General features: G+C 42.8%; 1 protein-coding gene across 2 annotated transcripts in view; it reads right to left on the bottom strand.

The window, feature by feature from the left end:
- PLPP4 (phospholipid phosphatase 4) overlaps positions 1–23,222 on the bottom strand; it is a 275,253-nt gene that overhangs the window by 98,260 nt on the left and 153,771 nt on the right. The window lies entirely within an intron of this gene.

The following is a 23,222-nucleotide window of genomic DNA, read 5'->3' on the forward strand; positions in this document are numbered from 1 at the left end:
GGAAGGGATTGATGGTTATGACTAAGGCTGAGCTTAGACGTGCAGCGGCCCTTGTCTCCCCTCTGAAAAGTGATTTGCGATATATGGCTTGTTAGAGGCATTTGACAGATGGGGGGGGAGGTGATATGTCAGCCCCTCACTGCTTGTTTTTACCCTGTAAGTGCCGCACCACCATGCCTTCTGGTGAAGATAAATGAAGGAAAGAAAGAAAAAGAGGAGATTAACCATTTGCCTGTATGTGATCGCCTCTTCTGGGTCGGATTGGACACAACAGTAGCCAATCAGTGGGTCCTGCGGACCTGATGTCCGCTGGGAATGCGTAATTTGCTCAGAAGGAGGCTAAACAAGGCAGTTCGTCGTATTGCTAGTAAGGAAGACAGAGATCTTGTGTTTCTGCAAAGCAACCATCCCCCCCACAATAAGAAAGCACTCCCTAGGGACATATTTAACCCTCTGATCGCCCCTGATATTAACCCCTTACCTGCCATTAGTAAAGTGACAGTGCACATTGTTTAGCACTGATCACTGCATGGTGTCACTGTTCCCCAAAAAGTGTCATATTTGTCCTCCGCAATGTTGCAGTCCCGCCATAAGTCGCTGATCGCCACTATAAAAAACAAAATTCCATAAAAATATCCCATAGATTGTAAACCCTATTATGTTTGCGTCAAACAATCTATATACGCTTATTGGGGTTTTTTTTTTTTTTTAACCAAAAACATGTAGCAGAATACATATTGGTCTAAATTGATGAAGAAATTAGATTTTTACATTTTTGTATTAGTTATGTTTTATAGCAGAAAGTAAATAAATATATATCTATATCTATCTATCTATATCTCTAATATATATATATATATATATATATATATATATAAATGTGTATATATATATATATATATATATATATATATATATATATATATATATATAAAATTTAAACCGCAGAGGTGATCAAATGCCACCAAAAGAAAAGCTCTATTTGTGGGAAAAAAAGGACATACCTTTTATTGGGTACAGCCTCGCACGGCCGCACAATTGTCAGTTAAAATAACGCAATGCTCTATCGCAAAAAAATGGCCTGGTCATGAAGGGGGCTAAACCTTCCGGAGCGGAATTGGTTAAAAGAAAAGTAGGAGAAAGGAATCGCTATAGGCGCTGGCAGTAATCGCATGTAGAAAAATCTGACATGCCGGTTGTATCCAAGTTGGTCGGTGGTTCAATTAGGGTACAATCTGCCTGCCCATACATGGATCAAAGTTTGGCTACTTCAGAGTGCGTTTGTCACCAAACTGGAGACTAATGCTGGGTACACATGGGCTGAAAATTGGCCAATTCAGCAGGAACCGGACTACATTCGGTTAGTGTGTACTGCTGTCTGTCTGACAGAAGCCAGTTTAACAACTGGCTTTTGTCGAAGGGACATGCTGGAAAACCAGCATCTGATCAGCACTTGCAGCCAATGGTGGGGGAGGACCCCCCTGTCAGAATAAAAAGGCACCGCGGGGGAGATTGCCACACCAGCGTCCCTTGTGTTGGTGTAGAAACATGTAAAAAAATTTTATTCAGCCCAGCTTAAGCTTTCCCTCAGTAACATATAATGTAAAAACCAAGCTTCTAGATATTTAACCCTTTCCTAGACAGTGTTTAAATTTAGTTTGCAACTGATGTGAGACCTGCTAGCACTGTGCATAGTTAAGATTGAAATTCGTCTATTTCAACAGGGACCGGACAAATTTTTATCCATGTAGGCCGTAGGGACACTGTAGTTGTACAGAAGACGATCTACCGATCAACTTCTGTACAACCGACCTGACAGATTTTCCATGCTTGATCAGCACTGCTAGCTATAGCTGGCAGCACTGATTAGTGTATTCTGATGGCACTGTTAGAATACAATAGCTCCAGGGGGGATTCTTCCATCCACATCTAATGTATGGATTGGGGAACCGAGTCAGTTTTTTTCATTCAACCCATTTGTTGAACAAAAAAACTTGACTTGTCTAATTACTGCCTTAATTATGGTGAAGCTTAAAGACTATGTAAATCCAAAATTTCATATTCTGGATATGTACCTACTGTGCCATGTACTTGTAAAAAAAAAGTATCCTCTTCTCTTTGTACTGCTTCCTTTGTGTGAAATCCTTGGTGTTTCCGCCAGTACCCCACCCGCACAGCTATTCACTGGGAAGTTCAATGTACTGCTGCTTCTCCTTCCACAGCTCTCTAAGCTCCTTATGCAGCTAAGTACAGAGGGAATGTGATCACTAATAAAAAAGGAGGAAAAGGTATTTATAATGTCTTTTATATCTATTCACAAATGTTTTTCTTTTTTTTCTAACTATATTTAACTGAATGCGTTGTTTTACAAGGTGAGGGTTTACATATATTTTAACTCCCCAGGCTCCCAATTACCATTGTATAGCAGAGGAAAACTTTCAGAAAAAAAGCAGATAAAATGTGTAGCAAGGTCCCAGACCTCCAGAGGCCTAATGGTGACCTCCAGAGTCAGGGAGAGCTGACATCCTTCTCTGTAGAGTGGGTTACAAGGCATGGTGGGTGTAATACAAGCTGAAGTGATGGGTGCCAGACACTTTTTGAATGCAAAGTGATTAATTGTCTCATCAACAAGAACCGTTGGAGAGAGGATTATGGTCCAGGACACCCTTAAGTAGACTGCTATAATACTGGCTCCAGCTTACTCACATTGGTCTCCGGTAACAAGATGGATGGTCCCTTAGTGGCGACAGCTTACCCCTCTACTCCAACTACAACTGGTTCCCCAACCGGCTGAACCATTACTCTAAGTTGGACTCCAATCCTGCAGTGCCAACCCTGTGCTGCATCTCCTGCTTCTGGATAGGCCCCCAGGCAGCTTAGCAGGCCACCCCCATAAAATCATTCTCTACAGCTATTATCTTTTCTACCACCACCCCCTCCCTTTAGAATGTAAGCTCTACGAGCAGGGCCCTCCTGTACCTTTTGTATTGAACTGTACTGTAATTGTGTTGTCCCCCCCCCCCCCACATTGTAAAGCAACGTGTAAACTGTTGGCGCTATATAAATCGTGTATAATAACAATAATAATAATAATGTCCCTGGGATAGGCCTCAGGCTTCCGGCCCGAGGCAGCATAACACTCGCCCACCCAGACAGCCGTCCAGGTGGCACAGAACGCTGATGCTCCACCCAAATAAATAGGCTCTCCCAGCAGGCCAAGGGCCTAAAGAAAGCCCCGCCAATTGGCTGAGACACCCCATCGATTCATAACCTGACCTTGCTAAGCCCTTGTCTATCTAATGTCACCAGCATAACGCCACCTAGCGACAGAAGAGAGAAGGTGCAGCAAGTTCAGAACTAGAAAGGAATCAGTGGATCTTCTAACAATTAATTAGGACAACTACCGCCTGGCAAACTAAATTTACTAGCAACCCTGCCTAAACACCAGGGTGCTACAAATGTAAGCAGCATTTTTAACTATATATTTTTTTATGCTATGTGAATGAGAACATGTACCAAACATAAAGTAGGTGTTATCCTAATTTGGCTGAAAAGATGGAAATACACTTTAAGGCAGCTCTCAATGCTAGAGATTTCGGGGCATTTGGTTCTATGAAGTATGTGCCAGTCTGATCACCACCTCTGCCCTTCGTGTCTTCTTTTTACTTTATACCAGTCACATCTGTTATGTTCCCCGATACAATCCATTTATGATCACATCTTTATTCTTCGCTCTATTTAATTCCCTTCTTATAAAAAATTTGCCCTTTTCAAATAATCACAGGGAAGAATAACCCGAAATACTTAAAAACCTGTAGTACCATGCCATAATTCTTTGTCTTACAAATTGACAGGAATCAAGTAGACCAGGAAATGTTTTTTTATGAGTTTCTAGGAAAATCAATGAAGAATAATGAACACATTATAAGGAGATCTTGGCAGATTTTCATACATACATTTATTACACACCGATAAGCACACTACTCCCACTTCCAGAAAATTATTTTTTAATGATATGAGAAATGGAAGGTTAGTGCCTGATTCACTTCAGCAGAAGACGTAAAAATGCTGTGCTGGAATATAAAGGAAATGGAGCAGGTTACAGGGGCACACAACTAAAAACACTGCTGCAAAGTCAAGCCATAATATGATGGTTGTCAATTGGTAGTATGTTCCAGCTATAAAATAGGTGCGATAATTAGCCCTACTGAGTTTTTAATGGGCAGGCCTTGAGCCAACTCACAGAGTTTCAGGCTAAGTAGCCACTGGCCAAAATTAAATTGCTTCTTCGATTTCTCACAATTCAATACTTTTTTTTTCCAGCAAGTTTCAGCAATAGGACTATGAGATATTATTTTATTTTATGTTTATGTGGGAATACATTTTAAATGTGAAATGCAGTTTTTTCATGCAAGCCATAGTTTGATGAACTGGCAGGAAGCAACAGTAAGACATTGTAGTGCAGGTTACTTTTAAAACATTTCTAAGCATTTTTTATAGCTTCAGTATGTTAGCCAGGGCCGTTTTAAGGCAGGGCAAAAAGGGCAGCTGCCCTGGGCCCTGTCATTGTTGTGGGGCCCAAAGCAGCTGCCTCATACTTGCCAACTATCCTGGTTTAAATTCCCTCGTCCCTTGAGGTTTTGGTCCTGTGCTGTGTCCCGATATCTCAGTGTGAAGTGCTGCTACTAATGCTGCCCAGCTCTGCCCTATTGTTGTGTACAGATGACTCACTTTCAGACCCTGTGTTTACATGTAAATTACAGACATTCATATGTAAATAGCGATGGCATTCATATGTAAATAGCGGTGGCCGGCGGCATTGATATGTATAACATGCCCCCCTGAGGTCACATCCACAGTAATCTCTAGCAACCAATCAACAAGCAGAAATCATGTTCTGTAACCTCTAGCAACTAATCAGTGAGCCCTAATGTGTGCTGTAACCTCTAGCAACCAGTCAGTGAGCGGTAATGATACACTGTAACCTCTGGCAACCAGTCAGTGAGCGGTAATGATACACTGTAACCTCTGGCAACCAATCGCAATATCTGCCTGATCTGATTCAGTAAACTGATTTTAGCTGAGTCTAGCTGCTATTTATTGTATGTCTCAGATCAGGTGGAGAGCGAAACTGCATGGGGGGGGCGCCCAAGAAAAGTTTTGCCCAGGGTCCAATCAATATTAAAGATGGCCCTGATGTTAGCTGCCCCTTTCTAAATGCAAAGGCATAGGACACTGTGGGGTTGATTTACTAAAAGCAAATAGACTGTGCACTTTTGCAAGTGCAGTTGCTCCAGAGCTTAGTAAAGCTTCACTTGACAAAGCATATTCAATCACATGTAAGGAAAAATAAAAAAGAAAACTGCATTTTCCTTGCACATGATTGGATAATGGAAGTAATTTACTAAGCTCTGGAGCAGCTGCATTTGGCAAAAGTGCACAGTCTATTTGCCTTTAGTACATCAACCTCTGTATGAACAGATAGAAGGAGGATTGTGTGACTCTTCAGCTGGCTGTGTGTCTTGAGTACATCGCAATAGCAGCGGATCTTTACAGAACTTTACAGCGTAGCAGTAAAACAATACAGAATTTTTTTTTTTTTAATAAATTATTGCAGGGCTAGGACCTCACTCGGGTTTTAATTGCTCTGTGTTCCCATTTTATAGATTCACGCTTTTTTATAGTGACTGTTATCACTGGGACAGAAGGTGATTGAAAAGAAACCATGAGATGATGGAAAACTTCCATTATGCCCCGTACACACGAGAGGGATTAAGTCTGACAGACTTCCGACGGAGTTCTAGCGGAGTTCCGCCGGAGTTCTGGCGGACTTTTCGACCGAACGGACTTGACCACACACCATCACACCAAACTCCGACGGAGTCGAACGTGATGACGTACGACTGGATTCGACGTAGGAAGTTCATAGACAGTAGCCAATAGCTGCCCTAGCGTCGGTTTTAGTCCGTCGGAGTAGCACACACACGAGCGAATTTTTCGAAGGGGACCGGGTCCGGCGGAGTTCCGTCGGGAAAATTTGAAGCATGCTTCATTTCTAAAGTCCGTCAGACTTTTGCGAAGCTAAAGTCCGTTGCAGCCCACACACGAGCGGATAGTCCGCCGGACTCAGTCCGTCGGAGTTTGGATGTCGAAAAGTCCGCTCGTGTGTACGGGGCATTAGGGATACCTGTTCAGGTAACAACTGCCTAAAATTAGACTTTCCTTCACTTTAAAAAGAATTCCTTTTGCCGCGTACACACGATCAAACAAGCGGGTGGAAAAGTCCAGCAAACTGAAGTCCGCCGGACAATCCCCCCCGTGTGTAGCCTCCGCCATACTTTTTTGACCCGAAAGTACGGCGGACTTAGAAAGTAGTTTTGCACTCCAATCTTCCCGCCGGACTCGCATTTCGGCGGACAATCCGGCCTTGTGTGTGCCAGTCCGCCGTACTTTTGAAATGAACGGACTTTTCCCGCCCGGAGTTTCCAACCCATGTTACATCAACCGATGACCCCGCCCCTTGTCCCTATATAAGTCCCCGCGCAGCGCGTCCCTGGCATTGCGGCCGGATAGAGCTTCGAGTCAACATCTCCAGGAGAAGAAGGAGAAGAAGAACGGAAGGCGGCAGCGGCGACAGAAGACCGGGCCACCGCCTGTAAAAGAGCTATAAGAAGGCGCGGTGGCCCAGCAGAAGAACCGAAGAGGGGGACAAGACCCCCGAAGTCGGAAGAAGAGGCCGCGGCGACGGAGAAGAATGCCGGGCTCCTCCGCTAGCAAAAGAGCTATAAGAAGATAGCGGAGGAGTCCGGCGAGAAGACCCCCGAAGACGGAAGACCACCGGAGCTGTGCAGTAAATTATTTTATCTTGTGTGTTGTGTTTTTTTTGTACTTTATTTTACAGGTGAATGGGTAGGGGTACATTGTACCCCATACTCATTCACATAGGGTGGGGGGCCGGTATCCGGGGGCCCCTTATTAAAGGGGGCTCCTGGATTCCGATAAGCCCCTCGCCCGCAGACCCCGACAACCAACAGCCAGGGTTGTCGGGAAGAGGCCCTTGTCCTCATCAACATGGGGACAAGGTGCTTTGGGGTGGGGGGGCCGGCCAGGTAGCGTGCTCGGACAAGGGTCTGTTGTGGACTTGGGGGGGACCCCCACGCCGATTTTCTTCGGCGTTGGGGTTCCCCTTTAAGTTCATACCAGGTGGCGGGGCCAGCGGCGTCTCCTTCGCGGGCCCCGCCTACCTGGAGACGCGTTTGAAATGAGCGGACTTTCCTCCGCGTGCGTGGGCGAGTCCGTTCAGTAGGGCGGATAGTATCGCAGACTTAGTACGCCGTATAAGTCCGCTGAAAAAGTGCCGTGTGTGGGCAAGTAGCCTGTTCGGAAAGTCCAGCGGACAGTCTGGCGGGAAGCCCGCCAGACTAAGTCCGTCGGATAGACGGTTACGTGTGTACGCGGCATTTTACTTTTTGTCTCCCTTAGAGCCTATTCACACACATTATGCCATGTGTTAATGTGCATTGTGTTAAGGCAGGCCAATTTATATTAAAAGACTGGCTAACGCACCAGAAAAGGTAAATGTAGCATTTATGGCAGCTCACCATACTGCCACACGTTAGTGTGCTGCCAAATATGCTTAACCTCCCTAACGGTAATCCCGAGTGTGACTCGGGGTTAATTTTCAGTACCAATAGCGGTAACCCCGAGGGACACGGGATTGCATTGCAATATACAGGTATAGTTACTTACCTTGCCCCGAGGATCCTGCGGTGTCCACCATCAACACAAAGTAAAGTCATATTCAGCCTCCTGGCTCTCTTTAGCAGCACCGCTGCTCAGGCTCTGTGGCTCTGTCCTCCTGACCTTGTAATACAGCATCCCTGTGCTCCTGTTCGAACAGTGTACCTCATTTCGCCATATAGCTTCCCTTCTGCTCAGGTCCTTAGGCTTGGGCCCTCTGTCTGTTCTATCACAGACTGCACTGTGCAGACATGCAAACACTTGTTCCCTTGCACCCACATGGACTCCTCGGGCATAGCTCCCAACTGTCCCTGATTTTGAGGGACTGTCCCTGATTTGGAGCAAATTCCCTCTCTCCTCCTCATTTGTCCCTCATTTTGGTCTGATCCATATAGTTTTATGTAAAATGCACTTTTTATCTTTCAAAAAGTGTTTCCCAGTGCTAAACCATCATCCAATTTCTAAATTGCTGCATTCGTACATTTTAAAAGCCAATATAAAGCAATAGTAGTGGTAAAAGAAAAGTCCTTGTGGATTTAATTAATATTTTTTTTGGTTCATTCTCCTTTAAAGGGGTGTGGCAGGGCCCAGGGCAGTTGCCCCTTTTGCCCTAGCCTTAAAGACGGCCCTGACAAAATGCACCACACATGCACAATCAGTGTGCTGGCTATTCCCATACCCTGGTCCCAGGATTGGAGATTTAATTCAATCCAGATCACTACAAAATCTCCAGGCTTCAGGTCCCTAACCAAATTTTGCCAACCGCCAAGGAAACCGAATAACAGTTTCCTCCAAATGAACAAGAATCTTGGAGCCCCTCAAGCTGCCTAGTTGAGAATACTGGGTGACATTCACCATGACAGGGAACCGCACTGTCACATAATAGTATATTTTATATATATATATATATATATATATATATATATATATATATATATATATATATATATATATACAGTGGTGTGAAAAAGTGTTTGCCCCCTTCCTCATTTCCTGTTCCTTTGCATGTTTGTCACACTTAAGTGTTTCGGAACATCAAACCAATTTAAACAATAGTCAAGGACAACACAAGTAAACACAAAATGCAATTTGTAAATGAAGGTGTTTATTATTAAAGGTGAAAAAAAATCCAAACCATCATGGCCCTGTGTGAAAAAGTGATTGCCCCCCTTGTTAAAACATACTATAACTGTGGTTGTCCACACCTGAGTTCAATTTCTCTAGCCACACCCAGGCCTGATTATTGCCACACCTGTTCACAATCAAGGCATCACTTAAATAGGAGCTGCTTGACACAGTAAGGTCCACCAGAAGATCCTTAAAAGCTACACATCATGCCGAGACCCAAAGAAATTCAGGAACAATTGAGAAAGAAAGTAATTGAGATCTATCAGTCTGGAAAGGGTTATAAAGCCATTTCCAAAGCTTTGGGAATCCAGCGAACCACAGTGAGAGCCATTATCCACAAATGGCGAAGACATGGAACAGTGGTGAACCTTCCCAGGAGTGGCCGGCCGCCCAAAATTACCCCAAGAGCACAGCGACGACTCATCCAAGAGGTCACAAAAGACCCCACAACAACGTCCAAGGAACTGCAGGCCTCACTTGCCTCAGTTAAGGTCAGCGTTCATGCCTCCACCATCAGGAAAAGACTGGGCAAAAATGGCCTGCATGGCAGAGTTCCAAGGAGAAAACCACTGCTGAGCAAAAAGAACATCAAAGCTCGTCTCAATTTCTCCACAACACATCTTGATGATCCCCAAGACTTTTGGGACAACATTCTGTGGACCGATGAGACAAAAGTGGAACTCTTTGGAAGGTGTGTGTCCAAGTATATCTGGCGTAGAAGGAACACTGCATTTCATAAAAAGAACATTATACCAACAGTAAAATATGGTGGTGGTAGTGTGATGGTCTGGGGCTGTTTTGCTGCTTCAGGACCTGGAAGACTTGCCGTGATAAAAGGAACTATGAATTCTGCTGTCTACCAAGAGATCCTGAAGGAGAATGTCCGACCATCTGTTCGTGTACTCAAGCTGAAACGAACTTGGGTTCTGCAGCAGGACAATGATCCTAAACACACCAGCAAGTCCACCACCGAATGGCTGAAGAAAAACAAAATGAAGACTTTGGAGTGGCCTAGCCAAAGTCCTGACCTGAATCCTATTGAGATGTTGTGGTATGACCTTAAAAAGGCAGTTCATGCTCGAAAACCCTCTAATGTAACTGAATTAGGACAATTCTGCAAAGATGAGTGGGCCAAAATTCCTCCAGGACGCTGTAAAAGCCTCATTGCACGTTATCGCAAATGCTTGGTTGCAGTTGTTGTTGCTAAGGGTGGCCCAACCAGTTATTAGGTTTAGGGGGCAATCACTTTTTCACACAGGGCCATGATGGTTTGGATTTTTTTTCACCTTTAATAATAAACACCTTCATTTACAAATTGCATTTTGTGTTTACTTGTGTTGTCCTTGACTATTGTTTAAATTGGTTTGATGTTCCGAAACACTTAAGTGTGACAAACATGCAAAGGAACAGGAAATGAGGAAGGGGGCAAACACTTTTTCACACCACTGTATATATATATATATATATATATATATATATATATATATATATATATATATATATATATATATATATATATATATATATATATTTATATTTACTATGTATAGATAGATAGATTTTTTGTGTTGTATTTTTTAGATATTATTCTTGTGTCATGAAAGTTTATTTTTGATTTTGTTTTATGTTTCAATGTCAGCTAGTGCGGTTGATTCCTGCAAGAAATAACAGCGTATTTATGTATTGAAAACATTCTGAAAATTGCTATAGAAACAAAGTGTCATACCAATAATAAAAGATTTGTACTTTTGAAGAACAAGTTTGATTCCCAGGATCCTCTAACAAGTAATCTTAGCGATGGATAAACAAACCTCCCTGAACTGTAGAGTGTTTATGAACATATTGGCACTACTCTTCATTGTCTGTGTGTAGGCTGCTCTCGTTTAGCATGGATAGCATTTTGTTCATTACCAGCATGGTTGGGCCAAACTAAAGAAGCGGGAGAACCTTGTCTAGGGTTGGCAGAGCTCTGACTGATTGTCCGACAAGAAAATTCCTCCTCCCGAGACCTACCCCACCAATCAATGCTCGCCCCAAAGGAGTCATTGAGTTAATTGGGTTCTTCTGTCCTGCTCCAGCAATAACCACCACAAAACTTACCAAGACTCACTGACACACCTTGTGGGTTTCAGTGGGTTTTGTCGAAATGTAATGCCCTGCAGAAAGAGATCTGTTAAAACAACAACGGCAGCATGATACCACATGATAATGCAATAAAACCCTAAATATTAAACCCTCGTGATTATGCCACTTTAGACTGATCCAATCTCTCCATTACATTCAGGCCCTGAAGAAAGGGAAGATCTTTGAGCCCCTGAAACACGCTGACTGTGCTGTGCTCTTGTGAGCAAAATGAAGTATTAAAAGTGTTTGGACTCAAGACGTAAGTGCTGTGAAAGAAGCAGAATAGGAATAAGCTTTAGAGAACGACAAACTAGTTTCACCCAAGGTCTCCGACTGCCTCACCCAAATATATATCCTGCATAGGGCTTACCAGACTCCAGTTCGTGTTTTACTATACTAACCTTCCTATTGCCCCTCCTGTCCTCTTTGTTTGCAACATGAAGGCATGTTTTTTCATCATTTGTGGTTCTGTCCCAAAGTACAGACCTATTAGATCCAGATAATTTGTTTCTTGCATGACTACCTGATCTCTTCTCTGTCTCTAGACCCCAAGCAATGTCTGCTAGGTCTCTTTCCAGAGCCTAACATGGGCATATTTCTAAATATGTTTTTGGAAGAAACATTATTTACAGTCCGCAAAGTGATTGCATGTAACTGGATGTAGGCAACCCCTCCTTTGTTTGGGACTTGGGTACGGGAGGTGAAATCATCCCTCCCATATAAAAAAAATGATCTATGTAGACAGCGGATGCTCAACCAAATAAGGTGTGGGACAGGTAGTTGGCGCAACCAGCCACATGCCTTTCAGGTAATATGTAAATCACATGCTTATTTTGACTAAAGTCCAACTGCGCAGCGGTGTTGGTCAGCAGTTCACGCGGCTCCGGTGGTTCTCGAGTCTGAAGACGGTCACACAACAAGCATGTCAGCCGTGATGGACGGGAGGCATAGTCAAGCTCACGTTCGGAGCATGCTCCACTTGTGTGACCGTCTTCAGTCTCGGAGCCTCAGGAACTGCTGACCACCACCACTGATCAGCTGGACTACAGGAGCCCAAGCTACTTATGCCATGCACAATATATCTCAACAAAATGTGAGTTGCTCTTACTTTTATTAAACATTGAATTTTAACTGACATACTGCACTCAGAGTGGCGCCCCTCCTCTCTCTCTCCCTCCTAAGAGGGGGCAATAGCTAAACAACAAGACATCACTCAAACCCGACTGGGCTACAACAAGAACTGCTCACCCTAAGATGCAACTGTGTGTAATTGCAAATCAATGGACTTGTAATCATCTAAGTTTCTTGAAATTACACTTTAAAAATTAAAAGCTTAAAGTGGAACTTTATCCATAACAATTTGGTAAAAAATAATGTTCTTTAGCAAAGAACATACATTTCACATTAATAATTATGCTACTAAAATTAGTGTGTGCTGTAAATTGCCTCTGGCATTGCTCCTGTTTCTTCTTGCTAGAGGCTGCAATTTTTCTGAAGCCCAAAGCCACAGCTGTAAATTATAAAGCAGAACTAAACCCATTGATTTGCCAGTTTCAAAAAACAGTTTGATTTGATTGTGTCCTCAACCAAACTGTCAAACTATTAAATGACTAGTGTACAAAATAGTAGTTATTTCCTTATACCCAATGACAATGTCTATGAAGACGAAACGCGTCGGGGGGACTCCACTGCCGCCTATTTTATAAAAAGCGCTTGTTAAACTACAGAAATGTGAGTTTGATACTACTATTTTAAATACATTTTTATTTTAATGGAATTACACTATATGGCCCTATGCTTTATTTTTATGTGATCATCACTTTGAATCGGGTCTTTATATGTTCGGAGAAAATCTACTGTAGTTAGGAAGACTGTTTGGAAGATTGTCTGGCATCCTGTTTTTGGCACCCCAATACTGGCCAGTTCGAGTTTTCACAGATATTAGAAAGCTTGCAGGTCCCTTAGAATATATATTCTTTTGGGTCATATATATCTGGTAAGCCCGCATCTGCTAAGGTGGTGGTATCGTTACATGGGTGTTCGCATGCTAACCCTTCTTTGGATCGGATGGTACATCTGAAGTGTCACTTTACACGTGGGATTTGAATATTTTCCTGGATATATAGAGACTCTATATTTATATTCATTTCTTTTTTTTCTTATTGTTTATATATATATATGCACAAGGTTTTCGTGTTTATTAATTGTATTAATTTTATTTATTCACCATATATTTCACAGAAATCTGTGTGGTCATACATATGGATGTTATATATTTTTACAATTTTTATTTAGTTTTTAGTATAATTGTCTAAGCGCTACACTTTTCACAACACCTATCAAATGGCTAGTGTCCTAACTGGTCACATGTACACCACCATGGCAGTTGCAGTTCAAACAGAAGCAGCTTCCTTGGCTGTAAAGGATAGGATGGTTTAATTCTGCTTTAAGGCTGTCAGCAGATCGATCTAAAATGGAGAGCAACTGAGCATGTGCAGAGCAGGATGAGACAGCGTATTACTGGATTTCAAACAGTGTAGGGACTTTTTTTTATATTTTCCATACTGTATCTATACCTGCAAAAGGGGCCAGTCTGAAGTGATCTAGCAGGACTTAATTGTGTGACCAAAGTTCCAATTTAATGTATCATCTCTCATTTAATATATTATTAAAAAAAAAAAACACTGCTACAATACTGGACAAAATATGTGGAGCCAAGGCAATCAGAAAGCAAGCCAAAGTTTGTGATCTTCCTACTGAATTTGGAACAACTGGGAAAGGAAAGCCCGGAGCGAAAAGGCAAAAATGAAAAATAGCAGAGGGCTGGGCATGACAGGGTTAACAGGGTACAGACAGGGGAAAGGTGTTACCTGATTGGGTGGAGCCTGGGGAAGGAGGGGACAGAGGAGTAAAAAGGAGTTGGCCCCTCCCCCCAGCATCAAAACAGCGTGGAGGAACAAGCTTCCCAGCCACCCTCCCTGTTTGTTTTCTTTTTTCAATTGACCTTTTTCCACAGATCGATGTGTCAGCAGGATGTCGTGGCAGTTGGTGGGTGTTGGTCTTTGCGGGCGAATGAAGAAACCTTGGATAAGGAGAGTTCGGGACCCATCGGTGGAATGGGTTCCGATGGTGGTATTCCATCTAACGGTGTTTTAGCTGGAATATGATTAACGGGTGCACTGCGGTCAGTTGGTTGTCTCCGAGCCAGTATGTCGGCTAGAGGCCTATTATCACATATAAAAGGTACTGCAGTGCATTTACTAAACAGATGGTATGTGGCGTGTATGCAAAGACCAAAGCAAAGATCAGATATTTTTATGGTTTTGTTCATTTAAATTTATTGGTTAATAAAGAGGCTGCTACAGGCAATATTTACTCCAACTTGGTGTGGTCTCTATTAATTGGAAATGGTATGGGGGTTGGAGTAGGGGGTTGGTCAGGCAGTATGGGAAGTATAGTACACCTGTTATACAATGGCCATGATGATAAATACAACCGATTAAATAATGATGAAAAAGTAAGCTTTGTGACTTTTTTCTAAGCCCTGATGAAGGGGGATTGTTTGGCCTGAAACGCATTGGATACCTTTTATCGTTCTGTCATTTGATCGTTAGAAGCACCAAATCATTATGAACTCTTGAGCCAAGCATTTGGTGCTCTTTTTTGTCTATATCATTTGGACCTCTCAAACTGGAAGCCCAATGACCCTTTAGGGGCTCTCAGCTTTATTGTAGAGCTGTCAAGGTTAAGTCATCAAGCCCAACCAATACCTGCTGATTGAAGAGTTAAGGATCCAAACCTCTACAAACCTCACCCAGGTCTGCATCGACCATCCTGTACAGTTGTCATTCAGTGTGCTTACTACTGGTTGGCAACCCATCGCCACACAGCCAGTTGCACTTGTGTTTTTTTTTTTTACAAAGGGGCTGCATAACCTTATGTATACAACAGGTCTGCATAACCCAATGTATACACAATTTTTTTAGTCCTAAACATCCAACAGACCAAAAAGTATGGGATCATGAGGGCACTCTTGCAAGGTAGACACATTTTATAATTATCCATTATTATTATTATTATTATTATTAATTAAAGCGAATTAAAGCCCCCATCTGATATAACGTAAACCTGACCCATACGTCATTGGGGAACCCCTGGCTTCCCTCACTAACATCAGAGGGGGCGGGATCAGGTGACGGGTGGCCCCACCCTCCTAATATAAGAAACGTCAGGCGCTGGGATCCCCTCAGTGTCTCCTCAGTGGAGACAGAAGATGGATGCATGGATGGACTGCGCTGGACTGAAAATCACCCGTCGCTGGATCAGATCAGCCATCGCTGGACCACGGAGAGATGATCATCCGTCGCTGGATAGCAAGAGTGGATTACCACCGCTGGAATCTTTTTTTTAATTTTTTTTATTTTTAATAAAGGACTTTTTCAAAAGTGTGTTTGTCTTATTTAACCAATTTTTACACCTTCTTTGTGAAATGGTAGGGGTACTTTTGTACCCCCTTACCATTTCAAACAGGGGGGGTGGGATTTGGGGGGTCCCCTTGTTAAAGGGGGCTTCCAGATTCTGATAAGCCCCACGCCCGCAGACCCCCACAACCACCGGCCAGGGTTGTGGGGATGAGGCCCTTGTCCCCATCAACATGGGGACATGGTATTTGAGGGGCAAAGCATCCTCCCAATGTTGAGGGCATGTGGCCTGGTATGGTTTCGGGGGGGGGGCGCTCTCTCGTCCCCCCTCTTTTCCTGCGGCCCGCCAGGTTGCGTGCTCGGATAAAGGGTCTGGTATGGATTTTTAGGGGGACCCCCACATCATTTTTTTTTTTATTTGACGCGGGGTTCCCCTTAATATCCATACCAGACCTGAAGGGTCTGGTATGAATATTTAGGGGGAACCCCATGTCAATGTTTTTTTAAATTTGATGCTTTTTTTTTTTTATCAATGAATGAATTGTCCCCATAATACAAAGAACACTCATTATATCCGCAAGTGATTTTAAAATACTTTTTTTCCTGCAAAAATGACACTTTGTGCAGGGACAGTTCTAAGCATGGGAAACATGCGCCCCTTCACATGCATACTATAGACACCCACCAGGTACGAAATTTAAAGGAATATTACACTTTTATTGTTTCACTTTAATCATTATTAAAATCTCTGCTCCTGAAAAAACTGCAGTTTTTAAAACTTTTTTTTTGCATTGATCCATGTCCCCTGGGGCAGGACCCGGGTCCCCAAACACTTTTTAGGACAGTAACTTGCATATTAGCCTTTAAAATTAGCACTTTAGATTTTGAACGTTCGAGTGCCATAGACTTTAATAGGGTTCTAAAGTTCATACGAAGTTTAGGTCTGTTCACAGGTTCTGGTGCGAACCGAACAGGGGGTTGTTCGGCTCATCCTTAGCAGGGAGATACAGTGGTGGGGTAGATGAGAAAGGGGTACATTGTTGGGACAGATGAACAGGGGGGTTACAGTGGTGGGACAGAAGAGCAGGGTGGTACAGTGTTGGGGCATATGTGCAGGGGGTTACAGTGGTGGGACAGATGAGCAGGGGGTACAGAGGTAAGGCATATGTGCAAGGTAGGACAGTGAGGGGACAGGTGAGCAGTGGGGTACAGTGAGGGGTCATATTTGCAGGGGGGGGCAATGATCTGAGGTGTGAAGGTGCAGGAATTGGGGCTGATCAGAGGACTGGAAGTACAGGAATCTGGGCTGATCTAAGGCATGAGAGTGCAGGATATTAATTAGTCATCATTACTCAAGTAGTTTACAGCATTTACTTTATAAAAAATTATTTTTGTGATTGATAGTGTGAAGTTAACTTTTTTTGTTATAAAATTGTCACACTCAATTTCTTTGAAAACATTTTTTGGCACTTTGTGCTCAAAAGGTTGCCTACCCCTGATGTATAGCCTGTCCATGTGTTTTCTTTCTCTTATGTATGGAGAGAGATACAGTAGATACATAGTATCTTTCTCTCCTTGCTTGAGAAAAAAACAAAAAAACAAAGAATAAATATAGCTATATAAAGGTTTGATCTAGATCAGTGCCAGGGTTAGTATAAAGCCCCATACACACTATCAGATTATCTGCTGACTTTTTCCTTCAGATTTACCAAAACCATATAATATGAGGACAAACCTTAAGAGTTTCAATGTGTATGCAATCAGGCAGGCTCTTCTACTACACGGTTTTGGTAAATCTGAAGGAAAAACTCAGCAGATAATCGAATAGTGTGTATGGGGCTTTAGGGTCAAGTTATGGGTCAAAGGTCAAGATAAGAGTAAAAGGCCAGGTTCAAAGTCAGGGTTAGTATAATCTGAGTAGGATTAAATAAGCATTTTTTAAATTAGTACAAGTGTCAGTTAGTGTTGTGTCAGTGTGTTTTAGGTAGGATAAAAAAAGCAAAATGCGTTCTATTGTTTCTGGACCATACTACAGGTACAAACAACAACAGCATACATACATTATATGTGGTATCGCTGCAATCATTGGGAGCAGGAGAATTTATTTTGCGCTGTTCTTTGGTGGTAGGGTATTGTAGTAGCAAGAAATATACTGTTAAATTAAAAAAATATATATATTTATTTTTATTATTTTGGTCCAGGTTTCCTTTGATAGCAAACAAAAACACCAAAAGAAAGGCCAATTTATTCTGGAAAAACACAAGATATAATTCACCTGAATACAGTTTTACTAATGTGTGTCAAAGTTGCAAAACTGTGTTCAGGCATTAACATTTATTTTACCAACCTGTCGCTCAGGGGTTAAGGAAAACCCTGTGTAAGGTATAAGTTACCAGAGTTGTAGTTTACGCAGGACTATAGTAATGATTGGACAAGTGCTATCAAAAAAGGGAGTGAAATGCTCCTCCATACCTGGAAGTACCTGGTGTTTCCTTCAGCTTCTGATGCTGGAGCGCAGTAATAAATTTGTATACTGCTTGGGGTGCCCTGAGCAGGCAGCGCCCACGTTTAATGCAGTCTGATAAAGTTACTCCAAAATGCAATAAATACACCTGTGCAAGTTGTTAAAACATGTGGCTCCTTTCACTTAAGTGTGCTACTAAATCATCTTTTATTTGAAAGCTTTATTTTAGAAATAATTATTAATATATAATAATATATATAATAATATATAATAATAATTAATAATTCAGAAAACATGGTGGTCTTTATGCCAGGGAAAATACCTTTGAGTATGTTTTTATCCTATATATCCAAGGAAAGAAAAGTCAAAGATAATTTTTCTAACACCTTCTATTTTATAGTTATTCTGTATTCTCTTCAGTGATTTATTACCTTTCCTTTTCCTATTTGTGATACTGTTTCCCTTTCAAATGTTCATGGTTGCCATGGATGTGATCTGTGCACGTACACCAAGCGTCTACCTGTACAGCACAAAATAGCTGCTGATATCACCCCCATTTGATTACAACTGATAATCTTGCACAATACAAGAATAAAAGTAGACCTGTGAAAGGACACAAATGGAAGGTGCCTTTGCGGAATTGTACTGCTTTTGTATATGATTGATTTTTTATTGTCAAGAGTGCTTTTGCGGAAATGTACTGGTTTTGTATGTGATTTCTTTTCTTATTGTCAAGAGTAACTAAAAAAATAAAAAATAAGTTTTCTTTTTTTTAGTTAGGCATGCATAAATGACTGCATATTACTAGTCAGTGTTTTTAATATTCGCCAACATTTGAGGTTCTAGTCTTTTTTCTTTTACATGTTTTCCTCTGTCTTCTTATCTGTCTCCATAAAGCCTTATGCCATGTAGACACAACCGGTTTTCCCGTCAAAATAAACTCTGAAGGTTTTTCCGATGGAATTTCGCTGAAACTGTCTTGCGTACCATGATCACACCAAAGTCTGACCGTGAAGAATGCGGTTACCTACAACACGTATGAGGGGACTAGAAAAAGGAAGTTCAATAGCCAGTAGCCAATAGCTTCTGTCTCGTACTTGCTTCAGAGCATGCATCGTTTTTGGTACGTCGGAACAGCATACAGACGAGCGGTTTTCCCGATAGGAATTGGTTCCGTCGGAAATATTTAAAACATGTTCTATTTCTAGGTCCGTCAGAATTTTCGATATAAAAAGTCTGATGGGGCATACACACGATCGGAATATACTATGAAAAGCTTCCGTCAAACTTTTTCTGTTGGACATTCCGCTCGTGTGTATGTGGCATAATTCTTGCAGGGTTCTATTTTTAAGAAAATAAAAAACCAGCGCTGGCAGCAATATTTTCTTCAAGGTACATTCATAACAGTTGAGATGGGAACTGCGTTGCGGGGCTATTTCAGTGCAGTCCCACCGCACTCCCACCTCAAGACAAGGCGATATGGCTTGTCTCTGGGGTGGCCAGTTCACACCACTGTAGAGCTGTGCCCTCAGTATCTCTTCTTTGGTCATTGGATGCCCAACACAGATAAAGCTAGAAGACTGAGAAAAGACTGAGTGGAAGATGTCATGGCCCTGTACAGTGTATACAGCTATACGTTAGATATTGTCCCCTGTTTTTGTCCTCATTTGAAGTGACTGTATGTTGGATTTTTATGCTTTATAATAAAGATGCCTTTCTTCGGAGTCCAGGACCTTTTCGTTCCTATAGCCCTGTACAGTGTACTGATGCACGGAGCAGCGCTGATATGTGAGTTTTGTCTTAATGGGTCCTACATAAGCTGCATTAATCTGATTATATTGAGTGATTTCTTTTTAGAAAGAAACCAGCACACTGGACTTCACATAAAATTAAAATATTATATATACCATATTATGTATCCAATATGGCACCTTAGATTCAACAGTGATTGGATTTGCTTTTGTTCTTGTTTATTTTGATGCAATAAATGTTTTATGAAATTGTATGTCCTTAAGAAATCTAATGTAGCTGGGTGCAGACGGCTGTGATCCCCTGCTCATCCCCACCCTGCTGTGAGCAGTGACAGGAGTGGGCTCTGTGTGAGAAGGGGCTTTGCTAAGCGCTTTCTCCCCCCCTCCCCTTGTGGAGAAGGATAATGTCTACTGCAAAGGACACTGGGACTTGTAGTTCCCTTAAGAGTGCTGCACAATGGGAACAAATGGGGGCTTGGACTACAAGGGACCTAAATCCCTGTACACAGAGGAGGAGAGACAGGGGAGTTTTCACAGGCATTCTGGAGAGATCAATGTGTTTTGCTGAAGGGAAGCCAAGCTGAGCGGACCTGTTGCTGGACTTGCCACAGCGGTGCCAGAGGAACGGTCACATTGAGCGTCATGCAGAGAGCCTAAAAGAGAGGACCTGCTGTGTGTGCCTGTCTGTCTACTTCCAAATGAGAGGGAGGAGAGAGCTAAGACTTGTGAGAATCTGAGAAGAGACACTGAGCCTTGTGGACCTGACTTCAGAGGACTGCAGGCCGGTGTTCTGGCATATAGAGTCCAGCCTTCGGATACTGTCCGCCCCATACATACTGCGCAGGTGCAGCGCTTGTGCAGTACGGAGCAGAAGGAGCTTCGGAAAATCTCTGAAGATGAACGGTGCCTGCGCCGTGCGTCGAGGTGGTAGCCCCACCATCCAAATGGACATAGGGCTGCCGATATTAGAGGGCCTCTCGTGGGCTCGCTTCGCTCGCCACGCTTTGGGCACTTTGGCTCTTTTTATTCCAACTCTATGTCCACTTGGATGGTTGGGCTAGAACCTGGACTCCCGCCGTTCATCTTCGGTTATTTTTGGAATCTGTGTGTGCTGTGTACTGTGCATGCGCAGTACACAGCGGACACTATCCGATGGGGGACACAATATGATAGGACACCAGCAAGTGATCTGGATCAGATCCCTGTGTCCCAGGAGGGGTGAGCTAAACATCCCTGCTTATCTCAACACTGACACTGTGACAGGAACCATTAATAGCTAGTAAATAGGAAGAGTTTAGCCCTGACACACAGGTAATGCAGGAGGGACTCCTCATTGTTTAGCACTCCACTATCCATCCGCTGCACACTCATAAAGGGACAGCTACACCACCTACAGGGAGGCCCCAACAAAAGCTGGCCAACACTGACAATTAGGCACCAGGTACTCTGCATTCACATGCAGGGGTTCCTCTTATTTAGGAATGTATATGCCCACTGGGACTGTATGCGTAGTGTGCACACCAGGACCTTTATTTTCTTGGATTAATTGATGCCAATACTTTAACCCTTTTTGCACCTGCTATAATTTAGATTAACGTTGCTACAGTTAAATGTATTGCCAACTTATAGGTCAGTGCACATTTATCTAGTATAGCGTTGTTAAACCTGTTTGACTACCTGTGCATTGATTTATGCATTGTTTAACTGCATTGCTTTAATACATTAATTTTATCTATCTCCAGTTGCTTGGCCTATTTTCTGTGTACTGATATAGAGTAATAGCATACTAACACCAAGTTGTTCAGGTGTGAGCAGCCTTCTACCTACAACCAGGTGTTTCAGTGGGGACCAAGCAGCTTTAGGAGACGTGGCAAAACACAGAACCTATCATCAGTAGCGGTTCCTGCGGGGGTGAGTGCTACACTATGAAGGAGATCAAACACAACTATGCTGAGCTTGGCAAACAATATGATTCTAAGCTGTCCTGGAAAATGATAATTGGAATCGTATTCTTGGTTGCTATGGCCAAGCCTTTTCTTTTACTCCATTTTTATATAAATCAGCAGCTTAGAGGTCAGTGGGTTAGATGCTATAGGTGACTTTATAATTAATGGCTTGTTACCACGGAAACTCCACAAAGTAAAACTTATACAAGGATCCAGAATCTACTTCAGCTGCCAGTTTTGTAAGTTGTCCTCAGCCCTTCACAATATCTTTTTATTGGGCTGCTAGAACATTTAGAAAAATGCTTTATTTCAGGATAATGAGGTAAGTGTTGTTTGCTCCAAATAGACCACAGTTCTACTAAGGAATGAACCTTCCCACTTAGACAGTAATCTATTATGAGCAGGACTTCATATCTGATATAATTGAGGAAAGTGTAAAAATAGCACTGGACTCGTAAGGTTATCTTATGGTTATTACTATTAATGTCTTGAAGTATTGCAGTTGATGCAAATAATCTTAATCCAAGCAGGTGACTTCTATACCCCAGATGATCTCCATGGTCTCCTTAGCTTATAATGTAATGTAACAAAAATGGAAATTTAAATGCCACTCCACTGCTAAGAAGTCCAGATACAATTATTTTCCAAAAAGTCCAGATACAATTATTTTCCAAAAAGTCTCTTAACAGTTTTTGGGGGTCCAAAAATGTCCACTTCTTCATTGTGTAGTGGCCATAACCCTTTGTAGGGCCTTGACTTATTGGACTTACCGGTTACCTCCGCTTGGCTGGTTCTTCCATGTCTAGAGGTTCCCAGGGTTGATACCCAACAACTTGGACGCTGACACCAATAAAGTCCTTTTGAAAGGTTTTATTTTGCAGGGGTAACATCCAACAACACAGTCTCGTATAGCAACAGAGGGCAAGGGTGAAGAACTCAAGCACTTTGAACTGCAGACATAACAAAGTCTCTAATACCACCCAGAGAGTAGCCACTCGCAGCTGGGCGCTTCAAGGCTGAACAAATCTCTAATTGTAACTGAAAGTGAACAGGAACCTTTTTCCTCAGTACCTGGAACGTTCTCTGTCTCCTTGGTGGTACTGGAAAAATTGTGGATTCGTCAATGTCCTTCCCAACTCAGTAACCAGGCACTTTTCAGGATGCCAGCTTGTTGGCCCTCCTCTGAAGAGTCCTCCCCCAGTCACTTTCACGAGCTGCGGTGCCCCTCCAAGCCGAGAGCACACCCAGACACTTTGAATCCTCCCTCAGTTACTGCTCCTTGAACCAGCCAGTTCCGAGACTCAGGAACAGATGGAACCCTACCCCAGGCCAGGCGTGTCTATTGGGGGTAACCAACAGAAGCATGTTGCGGAATGTCGAACACCCCGTGACCGGGACCCCTCACTGGGCTACCCCGGTCCAGGAAACAAGAAAAGAACACTCGGGCCTCACAAACTCCTGCTTAACACGTGACATCAACATCTTAAGTACCCCATCCCAGACTCCTCAGCAGGGCCTGGCACACCCACTGATTGGTTCAGAGATGGCTGATACCTAAAACGTCCAACCAGGCCTGGTTCTGGCTTGTCATGTGCACCTCACTGTACACATGACCAAGCAGAACTTCTTATGCCGCGTACACACGACC

Source organism: Lithobates pipiens, unplaced genomic scaffold, assembly GCF_037356315.1.
Source record: "Lithobates pipiens isolate NorthernLeopardFrog02 unplaced genomic scaffold, aLitPip1_a1.2 Scaffold_25, whole genome shotgun sequence".
NCBI lineage: Eukaryota > Metazoa > Chordata > Amphibia > Anura > Ranidae > Lithobates > Lithobates pipiens.